The 22,465-nt window shown below is 42.3% G+C and overlaps 1 protein-coding gene across 1 annotated transcript in view; it reads right to left on the reverse strand.

The window, feature by feature from the left end:
* Positions 1-8,273, reverse strand: part of LOC126457923 (zwei Ig domain protein zig-8-like) — a 398,061-nt gene extending 389,788 nt beyond the window's left edge. Inside the window, exon 1 of the mRNA XM_050094621.1 lies at positions 8,148-8,273. The gene's annotated coding sequence lies outside the window, so the exon portion shown is untranslated. The remainder of the gene's footprint in view (positions 1-8,147) is intronic.
* Between the last annotated feature and the right edge of the window lie 14,192 nt (positions 8,274-22,465).

The raw sequence follows: 22,465 nt of genomic DNA on the forward strand, positions 1-22,465 counted from the left end.
AGGAAATATTTGTCGTCCAAACTGGCACAGTGTCTGAAATACTGGTATGTGGAGCCGGTGGATACACTAGACGTTCCGCTCGGGTTCTCTTAGCTGATGATGTTCTACAGCAAAATTATTGTCAGCTGAAAATGAAAACTGTGGAAAATTAAACAACTGAAGGAGACGGCACTGTGTAAAATCAAATGTGAGATAAATGGAAATGTTTTTTACTTATTAGTGCTTAAGCTTTGACTGCAAATTCATGCGAAACTTATTTTACCTTGTATATTAACGTAAGAAGTGTTATTGTTGGAACAGCGGTACCAAATTTAATGTGGTCGCTTTGTAAAAGGGAACGAGATGATAAAACACAAAGTGGTGATAAACTACTTTTTCACGTCTGCAAAAATTACTTTATACGGTATGCGAAAGGTTGTAAGAGTCCATCAATCACTCCATTACTGTCAGTAATCTTCCCTCTTTCATACACTGCCTCACGTGGGAGTTACTACTGATCATAAAAAAAAATCTGATCTTCGGGAACTTGGAATGAGTTTCTGATGGCTCCCCAGGTACCGTTAAGACGACGATGGGATCCGGAGGCGGATACTAACTTTTCGTGTAACTTTCATGGCGTAGCATTCAGTAGCTGGAGAAAAGTTGCTTTTTCTCTTCTCACCAAATGAGTTCTGACTAAATTCTTGTCATTTACAAATCCATCAAAAATACGTACTAAACAGTTATACATGAGACATTGGTTTCCTTTGTCTACAGCATGTCACACCTATATAATTTATTTTGATTTGGTATCGGTAAATATATGAATGGCAACGTATAATCTATAACGTAAAACGTCACTATCTGGAGCGTAACAGTTATCTCTTCGCAGCAGAATGAATTTACGATTTTGAAACAGCTATTACTATTTTCCTGCCAATAACATTAGAATGTACAACTAATGTTTGTAGAATCTGGTATTGAACTTATTACGTGTGTGTCCAATGTATGGCGCATCCCATTCACTTCAGTTAATGATATATACCCAAGAACGGTTAAATTTGTTTCTATATGGTTGTTCATTACGAATATAATGATTCTGCAGCATAGTAGCCTATGAATATACAAAATTACAATCGTATTCTTGAAAGAGTTTGGCTAAGTCCTACGAAAGGTTTTCATTTGCCATAGTCTTCTTCCAGTATAAATCGTCAACTACCACCGCTTTAAAGCCGTTACGTACGGCTGTTTACCTAAGATTAGATTACTCTTTCACTGTGGAGGTTAATATATTGGCAGTTCACAAACCCGATGAATCATTACCTTAATAAAGTAAGATTTTTTTACGGATTGGGTGACAAGATCAACACGTCGCTCGTAGTAGATTTCCGATATGTATCCGATTACGTACTACCTCCACTGAGTTTCACCTGTAAATCTAAGTAATTAGGTATATTACATTTATCAATCAATTCGTGGGTGAATTCCATTTTGGGATGCAGTTAAAGTCTTCTACTAACGCCTTGACCACTTCCCTTGCTCCATCGAAGATAATACAAACGTCACCGCCACATCAGCGATAAAAATTATCTGGGCTGGTAACGTTGGACACTATTTCAGTGAAGGCAGTGCTCGCACTGTTCCAGGGAGAGAGAGAGAGAGAGAGAGAGAGAGAGAGAGAGGAAACAGGTTCTCAACTTTTGGTACCCTCTACATGTGAAATAAACAACGAAGCAACTACACTAATCAGCCAAAACATTACGACCACTGCCCACCGCCAGATTTAGTGCCGCCTGGTGACGTTGGCGGTCACGTGACAAGCTAAGAAAAGTATAAAAGTGGAGAAGAGACGAGCGGGAAATCATTCCAGCGATGTTATGGGCCGCAGATGGAGTAATCGGCTAATCTAAATCGCTTTGAGAAGGTTCAGATTGTTCTGACCCGGCGCCTGCGGACAAATATCTCACAAACTGTGAAGCTGGTCAGGTGTTCGTGCAGTATTGTTGTGAGCATCTACGAAAAGTGTCTGAAGGGCGGCGAAACGACGAGTAGGCGGCAAGGTGTTGGACGTCCACGCCTCATCACAGAACGCAGAACTCGGAGGCTCTCCCGCTGTGTAAAGTAGGGTAGGCGGCGATCTATAGGAGTTCTGATGACATCTTACAATTCCGGTGCATGCGTAAGTGCCCTGGAGCACACCGTTATGGTACATTGTTGTACAAGTAGCTTTGCAGCAGACGACCTCTGCGTTTTTTCAAGTTGACGCAGCTACAAAGTTAATTACGACTGCAGTAGACACAGAACCATCGAGGCTGAACGGTAAGCCAATGAAAGTGTCGTTGTTTACAAAAAATCACGTTCCTTGTTAACAGTAGGTCGATGGTCGTGTCTCGAACATCGACAGCCAGGCCCGCGAACTACACGAACTTTATTGCAGCTGCCTGCATCCTTAAAGGGCGATGTCTTCCACGATGATGTTGGCACCTTCCAGCAGGATAACTGTTCACGTCACAAGGCCAGAACAGTGCTACAGTGATTCGAAGAGCATGACAGTAAACTCACGCTGATGTCTTAGCCGTCAAATTAGTCTGACTAAGGACTTCTTGAAACCATATCATGCAGAATCGCCGCTGTATTGTGTTCCATATGTGGACCTACTCACTATGAAACAGGTGATCATACGTAATATTTGGGCTCGTCAGCGTACACACGTAACAATTATTTGCTAGAACGTCACGCAACCTAAAATTCTGATACTTCAGTGTTGTATGGGTTGCAATATGAAATGGAAAACAGAAATTATTTTAAGAGCTTAACTACATAAAACTTTACGTGAAATTTCAAACCAACCCATTAGTAATACTATCGGATTCATATGCGCACACTGATTTCAGTAATGGCTAATTGCATAGCAGGAGGCACAATGCCCAAGTCGAACAAGTCAGTGGCGATACTGTCTCACACACAAGAACAAATACACAAACAATTGCTATGAAATCATATTTCTGTTTGGGATAGAATCACACTGTAAGAACAGAAGCAGCAGGCTGTTTGTGAGGATTCTCTTCGCTGGCACCAGTAATACTTTCGATATGATCTCCATTGATAACGCTTTATTCTAAACCACTCATAGTTTGTTACGACTTGGTTGAAATGAGACGAGCTCCAGAATGTGAGCAATTTCAGTCCTACCCTAGGACACGGAATAACAAAGAAAAAAATTCTTGAAAACTCAGTGTATTATTAAAGCACCATGTATGTTTAATTTTATGACTCAACTGTCCTATTACCAGCAGCCCCTCAACATTAAAGTAGTGTGGTGTACAGTACTTCTTGTCATCGAAATACATGCAACATCGTTCTTTCTCGAGTATCAACTATCATTACTCAATCAAAGGAAATAGAAGCTGTTTTTAAAATAACGTTTGTTACTGTATACGTTATAATCACACTATACCAGCTTACTGCTCCACATCACGTAACTGATATATGCTATTACAGCTTTCAGAATATTTAATGTATTTCATATAATAGTAGTATCTGCTCATGGTGCATTTCATCACTGTGTATATTTTGTAAGTAGCCTGTTTATATGTTTGTATGTTGGCAGCGCTATAGACTGCAATAATATCACTGACAGCACTCTGCGCCGTCGCTAAGAGACTCTGTGGCTGGACGGACCGGCAGTTCTCATTTAATAGTTAGCAGTGATGGAGGTTGGCAGTGTTAGCGCGAGCGGACGGTCTGGACGTGTGTCCTTCATGGAGATTTAGTGTTGGTGGGAAATGGATTCTAAAATGATAATTGATGTATTTGCTAATGATTGGGAAATGGAATTTTTGACGATTACATAATTTTTGGAACTGGATGTCACGTGATTAAGGTAAAATCTGCTAAATGCGTTGTTCGCTCTGCAACAAAATCTTTCATTTGCTAACCACATGCCTATTAGTAGTTAGAGTCTACAGTAGTTAGAATCTTTTTATTTAGCTGGGTGTAGTTGCTGTTTGCTGTATTTGCTGTAGTTCGTGTCATGAAGATTTTCTGTGAGGTAAGTGACTTACGAAATGTATGCGCTCATATTAGGATTTCTTCTAATTCAGGGCTGATATTTTGTGTTAATTATTTTCCATGCGATTGCGTTGCGCGCGGATATTGTGGGCAATAAATAAACAGAATAGATTTGAGTTGTATCTGTCAGGGAAAATTCTGTAGGTCAGTGAAATGATAAAAAATAGCAATGAGACTGTACGTTCAATTTCACTTAGTAGTTTAAGAAGATTTAGTTGCATTCAGCAGTTTAAGATACAAACCAAGACGTTTCAATTTGTGCGACTACCAATTTGCTTATGTTATCTGATGAATTCTGGTTTCCGGTCTTGGGCTCCTACTACACCGATTATCTGAGGATATCGGACCTCAGTATTGAATAGTCGACATTATTATGTAAAATCATTTACGCATCGGTAACATGGGCAAAGAAGGCAACAATAAGTAACACTTCACAATGAAAACATGTTTATTGGGCACACAGACGTAACGGAACTGCCTGTCTGAACTGAGAGTACCCCGTTTAACATGTACACACAGAGAATGTTTCAGAAAATTCGCATGTTCCACAATCCTCCACATGACATGACTTAAAGTGATTAATGATTGTGTTAGGGCGGAATCTAACTGGTAACACCAAAGGTCGCAAACCAGCGTCTGTGAACACTACACCTTGGCGGAAAACACACAGCACGTGGAAATATTGAAGTAATTTGGTATATTATTGTTGGCTACTACTATTCACAACAGATTTCAGATCCTCCACATTTGTCACGTTCGCCAAGATTTATACCACTGACAGCTATGGAACTTCGAATTTTGTTTCAATAAGTCAACGCCATCAGGATATCAGGAGCAGTGTAAGCACCCAACGTATTATGAATTGTACAGTACAACGTTATTTTGCAATACATCTGCCAGGAAGTTTCATACCAGAACTCATTCCGTTGTAGAGTGAAATTCATTCTAGGGACAATCACCCATCAAGAGGTTTAGGCATTTATCCAAAATTTTCTTTCTTCCAATAGTACTAGTCTTACAAGGTATGCTGGAGAAACGTGGAGGGTAAGAAAGTCGTACTGGCGGAAGTTAAGCTGTAAGAGCAGAGCGTTCGTCACGTCGGATGGCTCAGTCGGTGCAGCAATTGCCCTTGAAAGACAAAGCTTCAGGAATCGATTCTTGTCCGGCACATAGCTTTCATCTTCCAGGAATAATCCAATCGGCGCACATTCCGCCGAAAAGGAAATTTCTTTTTGGCAGTAATAATACTCATAACAGTACCTCTCACCCATTTCCATTGTGCTAGCACATCACTACTCAAATAATAAACAAATGGCGCGATGTTTGAATCATATAAAGGCGTAGTGTATTTTCATTTGGCATGTCCGGAAGAACAGACACCAAGCGGGAACCGCAACTGGTTTATACAGGGTGAGTCACCAACTATTGCCACCTATAATAACTCCAAAAGTATGTTGGTAGCTCAAAAGTTTGTGGGACAAATGTTGCATGGGACAACGGGGGCCGTAATATGACGTTGGTTTTTTGTTGCTAGGTGGGGTTGCGTCAGAGATATGGTCAACTTTGTTTTTTTTTCTTTTAAATGAGATGCTGTAGTTTCTTACTTATTTTTTAATAGTGTCTATCAAGATCAAGGCGAATCCAATGTTGTGTAACAGTAACGTCTTTGAAGGTCAACGAAGGTCAAAAAGGTGGCATGAGCGACCATTTACAGAAGGTGTTCGAAGTGATGGCCATTGGTATCAATGCAGCGCTACAATCTTCTAATCATGGTTTGAGTGGTATTGTTTATCACTTCGGCACTTATCGAAGCAAATGCGCTGATAATTCTCTCCCGTATATAGTGCAAGTAGTAAATAATCGCCGAATACGGCGCATCTACCTAACGTGTCATTTAAAAGCCATTCGAGGATTTCGCAGTACAACACTAATAGGAACGGTAAGACTAGTATCGTCGAATACAGCGAATGTGAATGATGTATTCCTTCGAAGAGCAAGTCTATATGCTTCTCGTTTACGGAGAATGCCAACGAAATTCAGAGAAAGCTAGAGACTTATACGCTGAAAGTTATCCTCAACGTACTCAGCCCACACGTCGTACATTTGAATATGTGTATGATAAATTGAGAACAACGAGATCTTTAACGCATCGGAAACACATCGGGCAAAGGAAAGTTACTAACGAGGACACGGAAATTGGTACTCTTGCCACTGTGGTTCGAGATCATTATCTTAGTTCGCGTCAAATCGGAACGGAATCTGGCATGAACCGGGGTAGTGTTGTCCGTGTTGTGCATAGCCATAAATATCATCCTTACCATATCAGTCTTTACCGAGAATTAACTGGTACGGATTGTATGCCTCGCATTGAATTCCGCCGATGGGCTGAACTTCAGTTTCAGAGGGATGACAAATGTATTAATTTTATTATATTTACTGACGAGGCTGCTTTCACGAACCATGGAAATGTTAATTTGCGTAAAATGCATTATTTTGCAACTGAAAATCCATGTTGGCTGCGGCAAGTTGCGCACCAAAAACCGTGATCTGTGAATGTACGGTATGGGATTCTGGAGGACAGCATTATAGGCCCCTGTTTCATCGAAGGAAGTCTTAATTGTAGGAAGTACACTACATTTCTGGAAGAAACATGCCGGCCGGAGTGGCCGAGCGGATCTAGGGGCTAAAGTCTGGAAACGCGCGACCACTGCGGTCGCAGGTTCGAATCCTGCCTCGGGCATGGACGTGTGTGATGTCCTTAGGTTAGTTAGGTTTAAGTAGTTCTACATTCTAGGGGACTGATGACCTCAGAAGTTACGTCCCATAGTGCTCAGAGCCATTTGAACCATTTTGAAAGAAACATTAGGTCTCTTATTGGAAGAAATACCTTTAGGAACATAAACAAAATGTGGTATTAATGCGCTGAGTGTCCGGCACGTTTTTCGCTGTTGGCTAGAAATGAGTCACAGAGACAATTCCCAAATAGTTGGAATGGACGCGGAGGAGATGGGTCGTGGCCGACTCGTTCGCCAGACTTGATGGCTCTGGATTTTTTCTCGTGGGGATTCGTAAAAGACATTGTTTTCAAAGGCGTTCCAGCTACACCTCAAGATATGCGAGAGAGAATTGTCAGAGCATGTGCTTCGATAAGTGCCCATGTGATAAGGAATCATCACTTCGAACACCTTCTGTAAATGGAGGTTCATGCCATCCTTGTGACCTACGTTGACCTTCAAAGACGTTACTGTTACACATCATTGGATTCGCCTCGATAGCCGCTATCAAAAAATAAGTAAGAAACTACAGCATCTCATTTGAAAGAAAAAAGGAAACAAAGTTGACCATATCTCTGACGCCACCCCACCTAGCAACAAAAAAACCAACGTCATATTATGGGCCCCGTTGTCCCATGCAACTTTCGTCCCACATCCTATCATATTTCTGGTGGTTAGGTGGCAATAGTTAGTACCTCACCGTGCATATTTTGTAACTGAGGGATGGGGGGTGGGGGGGGGGGGGGGTGGGGGGTGGGGGGAAGGATGCAGCTGATATCATTAGTTGCTTCCTTTTCCTGTCCTGTCTCCCCCTTCCACCTTCAGTTACAAAAAAATGGTAGGGTTGAAATTGTTTTGAATGTATCCAAACGACAACATACGACAGAGCGAAATAGTAGCAGGAGAACAATAGCAGTGTGCAGACGAAGAAAGAAAGCACTGCTTGTTAGTATGTGTGAAATCTGGATATAAATACTGCTAATGTCGCATCAAAAAATGGTTCAAATGGCTCTGAGCACTATGGGACTCAACTGCTGAGGTCATTAGTCCCCTAGAACTTAGAACTAGTTAAACCTAACTAACCTAAGGACATCACAAACATCAATGCCCGAGGCAGGATTCGAACCTGCGACCGTAGCGGTCTTGCGGTTCCAGACTGCAGCGCCTTTAACCGCACGGCCACTTCGGCCGGCAATGTCGCATCACTAACTGCAGTTGTAGAGATGTAGTTCTGTTTATATAGTTATGCATTGTAGAGTGTCCAAACGACAGTCTCTAGAATTAAACTATATGTGTGACGGTATGTAAATGGGGTGGACTCACCGTCCTGTTGCCGAGGTTCTTGACGCGGCAGTTGAGCTCCGCCTCCTTGCCCACGAGCGACGTCAGGTTGTCCGGCACGGAGGTGTCGAACTGAGGGCCCGTGGCGGGCGTCGGCAGCTCGTGAAGGAAGTCCGTTAGGAAGAACGACCCCGCCCAGCCTGCCAGACACAGAGAGATCGACGTCTGTAACATTGTGACGCAACATCTTCCAGTTATGGCTCAAACTAGCTTGCTTACAATTCGTCTCACTAACTTTTCCGATACCCAAAGCATCGTTAGGTTCAAATCTAAATGAATGGGACGACCAGGTAAAATGCAGTTTAGAGTCAATTGGGATAAAGGTCAGAGGTATCCGCAAGTATTGTAGGGAAGCATAAAATGGGACACTTGTGACTCGTGGAATGCAGAATACAGCTCCTTCATTCAATGCAGAGTTCGCAGTCGTTTATAGGTACGACCGTCTATGATAGTACCGTCCAACACATCCTAGTGATATGGAAAAACCAAACATATTTTGACTGGCGACTCCATGGAGTGTTTTATGCTCATCGACCATATATGTTAAATTAAAAGGAAGGTCAGCGTTGGCCGTAATATTGATGATTTATTGATAGCAGAATCGATTTTTGATTTCATAGTGATCATCTTCGGTGCTGGAAGTTAAAAATTTTTACATAGCGATCAGTGAGTAAAAACAAAAAACCACAAATACACCTGAGTATAAACCAACTGTTGGAAAGAACATACCTGTACAAATTAAACTCAGATACTGGTATCAAGTTATCAGTAACCAAAACTGAGAAGCGATCACAATAACTGAAGCCGCTGTTTACATTCACCTATACAGCAGGCCTCGGTGTGACAGGGTCTTGGAACGCCCTCTATGTGACGTGTGTCAAGTGTGAAGTCTTAACATTTCTTTATTTGCCAAGAGATTACCACAAAATAACAACGTGCACTTGCAAATCATTAATTGAATATATCAATTTTATAATTGTACATTAAAAAACGCATAGCAAAATACAGGAAAGGGGGGGGGAGGGGGAATGCACATCTTGCCAACATACGCCGGCGTGTGATTTTAAAGCAACTTAAAAATATGTCAGAATAAAAATCAACGGGTGAAGTTATATGGTGTCATAATACAGGACTAAAAAAGAAGAAAAATATACAAACAACATAACATCAAATGTAACAGAATTTGTTATAACACAGTAACCGCCATCTTTCGTAGGGAGTCAGAGATGTAAGGTTCTTAATTTACGTAAAATATTACATTGAAATCAATAAGTCAAATACGTAAATGTAATTATACAAAGTATGTCACAATATAGCAGGTCAAAATGCCATGAAACTCATTACGTGTTATAAAAAAAAAATTTTAAAGTGTGCAGATTAACAATTTTTATCATATTTAACGACGTGATGAAACACACATCTCATTTATCCCGTTGGGACATGTGCACACTTTATATAAATTAAAAAGTCATCATAATTATGAAAGCAGAATGTTTTAAAAGCACATTGTGGATGCAGAGATCGTTTAGCGCATTCGTTGGTGAAAACTACTGTTACAAATTTCAAAGAATAAATTATATCTTGGATAGAGACAAGCGTACGAAATACCCTAGCTTAGTAGATACCTCCAATATCGCACCTATTATTGATAGAAAAATTTATCATATGATACAAACAGAACTTGGGCATAAGGAAACAGTGTTCTCTTTAAAGTATAAAAGCTTTGTCCCAAATAAATACATCGCACTCAAACTATACTCTTTTTTTGCACAAGCACTTGGTCAGAACCCATCATACCTTTACTGTTGATAAAACAGAAATGAAAACTGTTAAGCAAACGGTTTTGGATACTCATATAAAGGAGATAATTTTATTACATGTATCACAGCAGCAGTGGGACCCGTTATAATATAAAAGCTAATTTATAAAAAAAAAACATATATCCAAAGTAGGCCATAACAATTAATCTAAAATACAAATAGTGGATAAATGGTAATATACATTGTATTACCAGAAAAAACGTCATAAGGTGGGAAAGGTAATAGCACAAATTATTGCCAAACTTTACCTACAGTGCGATGTATTTTACTGTGTTATAACAAATTCTGTTATATTTGATGTCATGTTATTTGTATATTTCTCTTCTTTTCTAGTCCTGTAATCTGACACCATATAATTTCACCTGTTGATTTTTATTCTGACATGTTTTTTAAGTTGTTTGAAAACAACACGCCAGCGTATGTTGGCAAGATGTGCATTTCGCAATGAATTTCACAGATATTACCCTCATAAGCCGCTAAATGCATGTACAAAATTATGTCATGTTACCGTACATAGTTCACGAGATATGACGTCATAAACACTGGGATGAATGAAAAACCGCCGCATTGTGCTTGACGTTTAAATGTATTACTTCTTTGCTACTCACTCTAACGGTGTTTCCGATGCTGCTATGTAAAAAAACAGTCGGGCTAGTGTATTCTCTCTCCCTTTCTCGTAAAGTCCTCATCGAGTGAGGGTTCGCGAATTCCGATGCCTAAGCTCAGCACAGTATTCACTATCTGATGAAATGTATCCGGACAGCCAAATGTAACGAAAGATTGACCTCTAGATGTCTCTAGTCGTGGACCCGCCAATATACGGGAGGGGGGGGGCGGGGGGCACGTAACTGTGAACTGTGTTTTAACTAGAAAAAAAAGATAAAGATTGTGAAGTGGAAAAGCGAAGGAACAATCAAACCTAAAGCAAGACCAGGCAGACTTTGTGTACTGAATTACAGGGACCATCGAGCACTGCGGAGGCTTTTGTAAAAAATTACGCATTAAATCCCCAAAGGAATCGTACTACCAGCAGTCCAGCTAACACAATAACTGTGTGTAGAAAGTTAGAAAGAATGACGTACAATGATCGAACAGCTCCTCATAAGCCGCATATTTCTGTAATCAGCCCTAAGTACCTTGAGGTGACACTGGATACTGGATAAATGCAAACGGGTGGTGCATCGAGGTGTACCCTGTGGTAATTCAACGAAAGAGTTATGGTTTGGCGAATGGTTTGAGAACATTGCCTGCCGTCACGTGTAGCCCCTAGAGTTCAGTACCGAGGAGTAGGTGTTGTGACAGAAAGCTGTTTTTCTCGTTTAGGGCGTGGTGTCCCAGTGTGCTTAAGAAAACGCTACGTGCGGTTGAATGTGAACACATTGTAGAGTATTGTGTACCGCATACAACTGAAGAACAGTTCAGAGACGATGACTGCCTTGAAATGGACAGGGTTGCCTCGTGTCCCGACCCGAATCCTATGGAATACCTTTGAGGTGAGTTAGAGCGTCGACTTCGATCCAGAATCCAGCGTCAAGTTGCCAAAAAGGCGAAGGATGGACATGTCTCATACACTACTGGACATTAAAATTGCTACACCACGAAGATGACGTGCTACAGACGCGAAATTTAACCGACAGGAAGAAGATCCTGTGATATGCAAGTGATTAGCTTTTCAGAGCATTCACACAAGGTTGTTGCCGGTGGTGACACCTAAAACGTGCTGACATGAGGAAAGTTTCCAATAGATTTCTCATACACAAACAGCAATTGACCGGCGTTGCCAGGTGAAACGTTGCTGTGATGCCTCGTGTAAGGAGGAGAAATGCGTACCATCACGTTTCAGACTTAGATAAAGGTCGGATTGTAGCTTATCGCGATTGCGGTTTATCGTATCCCGACATTACTGCTAGCGTTGGTCGAGATTCAATGACTGTTAGCAGAATATGGAATCGATGGGTTCCGGAGGGTAATACGGATCGCCGTGCTCGATCCCAACGGCCCCGTATCACTAGCACTCGAGATGACAGGCATCTTATCCGCATGGCTGTAACGGATCGTGCAGCCACGTCTCGATCCCTGAGTCAACAGATGGGGACGTTTGCAAGACAACAACAATCTACACGAACAGTTCGACGACGTTTGCAGCAGCATGGACTATCAGCTCGGAGACCATGGCTGCGGTTATCCTTCACGCTGTATCACAGACAGGACCGTCTGCGATGGTGTACTCATGGACGAACCTGGGTGCATGAATGGCAAAACGTAATTTTTTTGGATGAATCCAGGTTATGTTTACAACATCATGATGGTCGCATCCGTGTTTGGCGACATCGCGGTGAACGCACATTGGAAGCGTGTATTAGTCATCGCCATACTGGCGTATCACCCGGCGTGATGGTATGGGGTGCCATTGGTTACAGGTCTCGGTCACCTCTTGTTCGCATTGACGGCACTTTGAACAGCGGACGTTACATTTCAGATGTGTTACGACCCGTGGCTCTACCCTTCATTCGATCCTTGCGAAACCCTACATTTCAGCAGGATAATGCACGGCCGAATGTTGCAGGTCCTGTACCGGCCTTCCTGGATACAGAAAATGTTCGACTGCTGCCCTAGCCACCACATTCTCCAGATCTCTCACCAATTGAAAACGTCTGGTCAATGGTGACCGAGCAACTGGCTCGTCACAATACGCCAGTTACTACTCTTGATGAACTGTAGTATCGTGTTGAAGCTGCATGGGCGTCTGTGCCTGTACACGCCATCCAAGCTCTGTTTGACTCTATGCCCTGGCGTATCAAGGCCGTTATTAGGGCCAGAGGTGGTTGTTCTGGGTACTGATTTCTCAGGATCTATGCACCCAAACTGCGTGAAAATGTAATCACATGGCAGTTCTAGTGTAGTACACTTGTTTAATGAATACCCGTTTATCATCTGCATTTCTTCTTGGTGTAGCAATTTTAATGGCCAGTAGTGTATTAACGTTTACTAATAGGTGTCTGAATACTTTTGATTACAGGGTGTAAATACGGCTCCAATGCCGAGCAAGACCTCCGTGCGTCCCCCGGCTGCACAACGTAATGACAACTGTCTATTTATATGTTGACAAGCAACACTCGTCATGGCATGCTCAGGCCACACGGTGTTTCGCAACCGGAGACCGATTGTAGCGGACTCTGCAGAACACGATCTTACCACACACAATATGTGTTCGCACGTACTTAAGCTATGGACCCAGATACATCAGTCGAAATCGGAAAATAACGCTTTCCGCCCTACCAATAGAAAAGAATGTTTGAAATAGGAAGATTTCCCCTCCAGAAATTGCGAACTTCCTCAACTGCATGTCGCGTAACACGGCGTAATATGCACTCTTATAATTGCGGTTAGAGAAGCTCAGTTGGCAAGTTTGCTCAATAGTATGGCAAATGTGGAGACATAGATCGTGTAGTTTCAGCCTTTTTTTTTGTTAACAGTCAGTTGTACTGGACAGTCGAGGTTGTTTTAGGATGTGACATCGTAGGCTTTCCCGGCGTATTAACTCTTGAAAGTCTCTTCGGGTTTGCTGCTGGGTCCTAAAATCAACTCGATTCGATATTTCGGCCATCCAGCCGGTCGCCATCTTCAGAAGAACGCTGCTTCTGCTGTTGAATCCCGCTGAGAATCCTGTTTTGGGACGTTTCCCACATGCAACTCGTCGAAATCTGACCAGGTTTAAAATTTAATCAAACCATAAAAACCAAACAATTTAAGTTCCAAAATTCATTTTATTAAATTTACATTACACTAATCATCTTTAAAAAAATCTTAAGCAACACATCCATTAGCATGATCCAATTTGATGCTCTGTAAGTAACTAGTTACAGATGACATCAAAACTGATAAACGTACAGAAAATTATTTCTTCTTTCTCCACTTTGAAAAATATTACTCGGTCGTATTTGTCCTGGTTATTTATATTAGTAACTAACAGGACTTTCCTAGATGTTCAGATTTCATGTAGATTCTCAGGGGGCATCACGACATTATTCGCATATGAGCAAAAATACCTTTTTTCTTAGTTCATTTTCTAAATGGATCGATAGGCTGTATTTCATCATAAGGGGAAGTAATTTGGAATCATTATATCAAAGATGTACCACCCTTTCTGAAAATGATAACATAAAAGGTTTTTCAGCTGTTGTTGCGTACTAATGGCGGATCTTCAGATCTCGTGTTTCTACTTCCAGAACACTGAATTCAACTAGCAATAGTTTGACAGTCTTCGTCCTGTGTTTACTTCCTGTAAAATTAAATTCGTGGGTGCAACACATTCTCAAAATCACCAAATTTGTTACTTCAAAAGTGCAAATTTTAGAACTTGTCCCTCTTTGGTAAGTTTTTGCTGACTGGTACGGAAAGGGGTAAGCAATAATACGCTCCTTGATTTACATACAAACACCATTTACAGCTATTTTCCAGAAACTCTGGCCCTTCAAGGGGTTAGTGTACCCTGCCTCTGTTACTGAAAGATATTATTTTCGTTGACAATCAAATGGAAAGCTATGGCCAAGTAAGCAGAGTGTCTCTTTATGTACATCTAGGTGATCATGCTATGTTGATTAAGATCCCAATAATAAGTTACCAATCCACTATAACCAACTGTTTATTTCTTGACTACCGAGTTGAGATGAGATGGTTCAAATGGTTCAAATGGCTCTGAGCACTATGGGACTCAACTGCTGAGGTCATTAGTCCCCTAGAACTTAGAACTAGTTAAACCTAACTAACCTAAGGACATCACAAACATCCATGCCCGAGGCAGGATTCGAACCTGCAACCGTAGCGGTCTTGCGGTTCCAGACTGCAGCGCCTTTAACCGCACGGCCACTTCGGCCGGCGTTGAGATGAGAGACCCGTGCGTGAGGCAGGGTGGAAACACGTAGCACTTACGTCAGAGTTATCAGTCCAGCTTTATGACGTATATTACCAGAAAAATTATAACGAGAACGGGCAGTAAATAGGTGGCTGTTCCACAGCGAGTCTGATAATATGCCTGTTAGCAAATGAGCTCGAGAGTGGCGACACGTTTACTGGTCATGATGCGAATAAACTATACAGAACTGTGAGCTGATGTACGTCTTCGTATTGCTAAATATATCTCATTTAATATTAATTAATGAAGGATGGGTTTATTCAAAGAGTGGCAATTAAATACAGCAAAAACATATCTATTTATGAAGTATGATATTTTAATTTTTATCAAATCCATTACCTTTCACACGAACATGAAAATGTAATTGACTCGCCGCTGCCGAATTGATAAAATCGTTAATGAGAATCTGACGACAAGTTAAATTTGTGACTCATGTTATTTGGAGTCCGTCAAGGATCAAACCTAATAACCGTGATATTGCTTCAAATGGTTCAAATAGCTCTGAGCACTATGTGACTTAACATCTGAGGTCATCAGTCCCCTAGAACTTAGAACTACGTAAGGGGAGCCGGAGGTGGTCAAATCCAAAAAATTACGATTTTGTTTGCTACCGAAAATTAATTGGAACAATCCTCTTTAACGTAAACTTTGAATTATGGTTCTACTCGCCCTAGAAGTGGAGTTATTACCATTTTCCCCCACGCCTGCAGAGGAAATGGGCGGCCGCTGAATGCATCTAACACCCTCTCGTGACTTCCTGGCGAACTGCTTGGGATTTTCTCGGCCTGTTACGCATACAGCGCATTATGTTACGCATACAGCGAGTGTGCAAGGGTTGGCTACATTGTTATCTGTGACAAATGAAGCGCTAAGAGCGCGGAACATCGTCTCTCTGCTGTTTACCGTTTCGAATTAGTTCAGTGTTGCGCCTGTTGTGAAGCGTTGTTCTGGTTACGATGCCACGTTTTAGTAACCGTGTATATAAGAAGAGGAAGAACGTAGGGAAAAGAAAATTAACACTAATACCAAGTTGCGATACTACAATTACTGAAACAGCGCGTTCTTCTGCTAAGCAACACATGGCCGGCCATAGCCCTGTGACATCTTCAAGCAAGAAGCTGACTGGTGGAAGTGACAGATTTCGTGAATATGTTAGTGGCAGTGATGATATTAACGAAGTACTGAATATTGGATTATTATCTTCCGTGCTGAAAGAAAGTGTTCTGTGCAAAATGTGTTCAAGTGTAGGAGTGGGACTAAAGATAACAAAGCACTTTGGTTTAGCTTGTGAGATGAAGATAATCTGTGCATGTTGCAAGTATCAAGTGACTTTCTACAATTCACATGCCCGTCTCTTTGGTGAAAATGTACGATCTAGAGTTGGTTCAAATGGCTCTGAGCGCTATGGGACTTAACATCTATGGTCATCAGTCTCCTAGAACTTAGAAGTACTTAAACCTAACTAACCTAAGGACAGCACACAACACCCAGCCATCACGAGGCAGAGAAAATCCCTGACCCCGCCGGGAATCGAACCCGGGAACCCGGGCGTGGGAAGCGAGAACACTACCGCACGACCACGAGATGCGGGCACGATCTAGAGTGTTTGATGTGAATGTTCGACTTGTGTACGGTCTTCGATCCATTGGAAAAGGGTCTGCTGCTGGTAAACTGTTTTGTGGTATTATGAACTTGCCATCGCCTCCAAGCAAATTTGGGTACTACTGTGAACTGGTAGGATCCTCTGTTGAAGATGTGGCTTTGAAAACCATGAAGGAAGCAGTGGAGGAATCTGTAGAAATGAACGGTGGTAGTGGAATTAGATGGTTCCTAGCAAAAGAGGGGTCATAAACCCCTGACTGGGGTTGTAACTGCTACTTGTGGTGATAGTGCAAAAGTGATAGATGTTGCAATATTATTAAAACATTGTAGGTGCAAAAATAAAATCAAAGGAGAGCACACTGGAACCTGTGAGGCAAATTTTAGTGGATCAAGTGGAGCAATGGAAGTGGATGGAGTGAAACAAATTTTTGAACGTTCAGTTCCCAGATACAATGTTAGGTGCAAATACTACCTTGGGGATGGTGATTCCAAAGATTTCAAGACTATAGAGGAACTGAAACCATATGGAAATGAATTTGTAGTTGAAAAGTTGGAATGTATTGGGCATATGCAAAAGCGTATGGGTTCACGGCTTCAAAGGCTCAAACAAACTTTGGATTCAAGTAAGCTCAGTGATGGAAAGACAATAGGAGGGAGAGGCAGGCTTACTGATGAGGTGATTGAACGTCTACAGAGATACTATGGGTATGCTATAAGGCAAAATACTAGTAATGCTAGTGACATGCGGAAAGCAGTGTGGGCATTGTTCCTTCATACTGCCTCTTCCAATGAATACCCTCAACCAGCCTGTGCCCAAAAGATTCCTGGTGCAAATATAATGCAAAAAAGGACTATGATCACAAACATGGCTTGCCAGCAGCTGTGATAAATGCAATAAAACCAATTTTTCATGACTTAGCACAGCCAGAATTGTTACACAAATGTCTACACAGAAAGACGCAGAATCCTAATGAGAGCGTAAACAATTTGATTTGGAAAGTGATTCCTAAAAGGGTGTTTGTAAGCATAAAAACACTGCACTTCGGCATTTATGGTGCAATAGTAACCTACAACCAAGGGAACAGTGTGAAGTGTGAAGTTCTGAAGGCATTCGGATTTACAGCTGGGGTGAACACTGTACGAGCACTAAGAAATATTGACAGAGAAAGGATAAGAGGAGCAGAAAGAAGAGAAAGGCATATGATGTATGATGGAACAACAGGCCAGAAAAGAAGACAGAAGAGGAAGCTTTTGGAGGATGAAGAAGAAGACCCTGATAATCCATCCTATAGTGCAGGAATGTATTGAGAAACTTTGATAGCCATTTCCTGTAAATTAGAATTTTTCGAATATAAGGAACATTTTCTCAAAATCCACAAAAACTAGAGAGATGAAATTTTTATACAGCACTCCCAGTGGTCAAAATTACATTGTAACACAGCCATTTGACAATATGTTCAGTAGTTTGATTTCAGTTTAATTATAAAGCAATTATTTGTAAAAAAAATTTGGGTCATTAATAAAAAAATAATTGGAAGGAAACTAGAAAAGATACTCCAAAATCCCTCTGTCATAACTGCAATACTAAACCACTCTATATGTAAAAAAAATTCAAATTTTTCTATTTCGTATTTTATTCATAAATGTTCCTCAAACTTAGTGATTTTAACATGGGCAGCGTAGGCACCTCCGGCTCCCCTTAAACCTAACTAACCTAAGGACATCACACACATCCACGCCCTTGGCTGGATTCGAACCTGCAACCGTAGCAGTTGCGCGGTTCCGGACTGAGGCGTCTAGAACCGCTCGTCCACCGCGGCCGTCATACATTGCTTCTAAGTACTTCACTAGCAATGTGGTACAATTGTTTCACATTGTGCCAAGAAGGGCTCTCAACAAGCGTCTCGGAGGGAAACAAAACGATGTTGTTCGGACATGGAGAAGGTACAGAGAGACAGAAACTTTCGATGGCATGCCTCACTCAGTCCTCCCAAGAGCTACTACTGCAGTGGATGACCGCTACCAACGGATTATGGCTGGAGGAACCCTACAGCAGCAACGCCACCATGTTGAATAATGCTTTTCGTGAAGCCACAGGACGTCGTGCTACGACTCAAACTGTGCACAATAGGCTGCATGATGAACAGCTGCACTCCAGACGTCCATGGCGAGGTCCATCTTCGCAACCAAGACACCATGCAGCATGGTACGGATTGGCGCAACAACATGACGAAAGGACCGCTCAGGATTGGCATCACGTTCTCTTCACCGATGAGTGTCGCATATGCCTTCAACCAGACAATCGTCGGAGACGTGTTTGGAGGCAATCCGTTCATGCTTAACTTCTTAGACACAGTGTCTACCGAATGCAGCAAGGTGGAGGATCCCAGATCTTTTGGGGTGGCATTATGTGAGGCCGACGTACGCCTTTGGTGGTCCTGGAAGGCGCCGTAACGGCTGTGCGATACGTGAATGCCATCCTCCTACCGATAGTGCAACCATATCGGCAGCAATTGGCGAGGCATTCGTCTTCAAGGATGACAATTCGCGCTCCTATCGTGAACATCTTGTGAATGAATTCCTTCAAGATAACTACATCGCTCTACTAGAGTGGCCAGCATGTTCTCCAGACAAGAACCCCATCGAACATGCCTGGGATAGATTGAAAAGGGACGACGTGACCCACCAACCACTCTAAGTGATCTACGCCGAATCGGCGTTGGGAAGTGGAACAATCTGGACCAACAGTGCCTTGATGAACTTGTGGATAGTATGCCACGACGAATACAGGCATGCATCAATGCAAGATGACGTGCTACTAGGTATTAGAAGTACTGGTGTGTACAGCAATCTAGACCACCACCTCTGATGGTCTCGCTGTTTGGTGGTACAACATACAATGTGTGGTTTTCGTGAGCAATAAAAAGGGCGTAAATGATTTTTATGTTGACCTCTATACCAATTTTCTGTACAGTTTCCGGAACTCTTGGAACCGAGGTGATGCAAAACTTTTTTTTATGTGTGTATGTCCAAGATGTCTGATAGAATAGACACTAATGCTTTTGATACAGTGGCCATGAATACCAATATTTCGAGGAGGATATCGACGTCAGCTGCAGTTGGGCACCGAAACAACTCAATGACGAAAGTTGAAAATTTGTGCCAGATCGAGACTCTATCCCCATGTTCCCGCTTTACATTAGCGATCACCTTAAGTGCTTCAGTTATGCGAGCACACTTTTCGTCCGGCCCAAATACTCAATTTACCGTACTCTACGAGATAGCATCCCTGTCCTTAGGTACCACACACACATTGTATGTCGGCAAGTTTGGTTGCTATGGTATCCTCAGAGTGGATGTACAATAGGGTCCAAAACTCTTGCGTAAATATAGGAAACGCTGTGAGCAAAATGAAGTAAATGGACAGGGGCGCTAATTTATAGTGAGTGTTAAGTTGAGGCTTTGGGTTAGACGGAAAGCGTGCTCGGATATCCGAAATGGTTAAGCCGACTGCTCACGTAAAATGGGAAATCCTGGTCTGAGTCCCAGTCTGGCACAAATTTCAATTTTCGCCATCCAGTAATTTCAATGTCCAATTTCGACTGACGTTACCTCTCCTCAAATACAGTTATTACTGCTACCAGCAGCTGCGAACACCCTTCAGATCAGTACTAGTTGGCTCCAGGGTAATAATCCCCAATAGATTAGATAGTTTATGTTCACAGTGAAATGTTCATTACAGATAGCTGCTACGTAATCAGTCAGTATGCACATCAATATCGGCCCAGAGGATGAGCTGAAATACAGTGTTCACTAAATTGCAAATATTGTGAGGCAGCACTCATTTGAGACCTCCTCCTCCAATACAGGTTTTCTCTGATACTTTTGAGATCAAATTGCTCATTTTCATCCCACAATGAGTGTCTAAGAGATTCAAGTAGTGGAATATTAATTTAGTTAACATTTAGAACAGATCTGGTCAACATTGGCGCTCCTAGAGCGCACACTGCTCCACCAGCACAGTCGAGTCTGTTGAGTACTCTGGCTTCCCCCACCACTGCGCTATTCCAAGCAGCTGTGGATCAGACAGTCAAACACATCGAGCTACACAGTTTAAAATTTCTGAAACTCGAATGTTGGTGGGACTTCATAAATTGCTTTCGGTCACGTGTGATCCACAAAACACTGTCTTGTGTTATGGGAAATGTTTCATGTCATGAACTTGAAGCTGATTTTTCCATAAAATTAATTTTTGGTTTATAGCATCAATATTGTCCACCACATGCGTTGCCAAAAGATTCTACCCTTGTATTAAGAAACTTAATAAATTCAAATAAAAGATTTCATTACCATTCTACTTATCATGACTTAGTTTTGTTCCCGAATGGCCGCCTTTGGTTCATCCAGCATTCATCGTCGTTCATGAAAAAAAAGTGCATCGTAACATCTTTGTACGCCGTTGTAATGACATTCCAATGAATGTTTTTCCATCTCATAATATTGCAATGGCATATTAAGCCCTAGGCTTGGCCTTTAAGCTGTTGAAAAAGTAACGTTATTCCTACTTGGAATTCAATGATGTGAGTTCCCCACATTTTTTGGACATTTGTGTGACGCCATAGTACTCCTAAAGCACAACTTCAATCTGATTTCACGCAAGTTAGTCAGCAAAGTCCATGGCGCGTGACGCTGCAACGGTTCATCTCTAGTGACTTCCGGCTGCCGCCTTCAGTGTCCATCTCCTTTGCGTCACTTAGCCCACTCGCCACTTCGCACAGAGCGCTAGACAGAAGCGCGACTGAAGCGCTCGCGGAGTGCTGTTTAGCCAGGTCCGTTTTAGAATTTACTGATGTGCCTAAATTTCTGAGAACTGGCCAGAAGTTCTGTTCCTCTGTTACGCTGGAATAAATGGAGAGTTCCTAGACTGAAATCTTCACTCTGCAGCGGAGTGTGCGCTGATATGAAACTTCCTGGCAGATTAAAACTGTGTGGCAGACGGAGACTGGAACTTGGTAGCCTTACCTGTCGCAGGAAAGTGCTGTACCGACTGAACCACCTACGCACTACTCACGACCCGTCCTCACAGCTTTACTTGCGCCAGAACCTCGTGTCCTGCCTTAGAAACTTCACAGGCGCTCCCGAATTCGAGTCTCGGCCCGGAGCACTGTTTTAATCTGCCAGGAATTTTCAAATGGAGAGAGTCCCTCCTGAGTGAGCTGTATATATGGGTGAGCGAGGGTCATGTAGTGACGCTGTGGGGATAGAGTGTGTGTGTGAATTCCTAAGGGACCAAATAGCTGAGGCCATCGGTCCCTAGACTTACACACTACTTAAACTAACTTCAACTAATTTCAACCAACTTACGCTAAGAACAACACACACATACACACATGCCTTAGGGAGGACCGGAATCTGTGGCGGGAAGGTCGCGCAATCCGTGACACGGCGAATCTAACCGCGCAGCCACTCCGCGCGGCAGAATAGGGAGTCATGATCAGTTTCACTACCTTTGACGACATCATCGGCGGGTATGATCGCTGCTCCTAGCCATGTAGGTTTGAAAGACAAGGGGATACAATTGAGTACAACCGGAACCATGGCACCAGCGGGAGCCATCTCACAAAAGATTTTATGAACGAAGAATGCAGAAGGAACTTTCGACCGAGATAACGCCATTCTCACACTCATTTAAAAAGGACGGCACTTACAGCTTCATGTTCCATATTTGCTTGCGTTCTTGCGGGGGACGCAAAACTTGCTTGCGTCAGTGTGTGTAAACGGAGTAGAGTAAAAGTACCACATCATCAGTTAACATTATTTTGTTATTTGCGTAGCATGTTTACGTTCCAGGTTACAAATGTTGCTCAATGTGACGACCACCTGCATCCACGACAGCCTGGAGCCGCATTAGGGATTGCTCTACTGCAGCCCGAAATAACGGCGAACCAAGAAATGTTCAGGTG

This window comes from Schistocerca serialis, chromosome 1, assembly GCF_023864345.2.
Source record: "Schistocerca serialis cubense isolate TAMUIC-IGC-003099 chromosome 1, iqSchSeri2.2, whole genome shotgun sequence".
NCBI lineage: Eukaryota > Metazoa > Arthropoda > Insecta > Orthoptera > Acrididae > Schistocerca > Schistocerca serialis.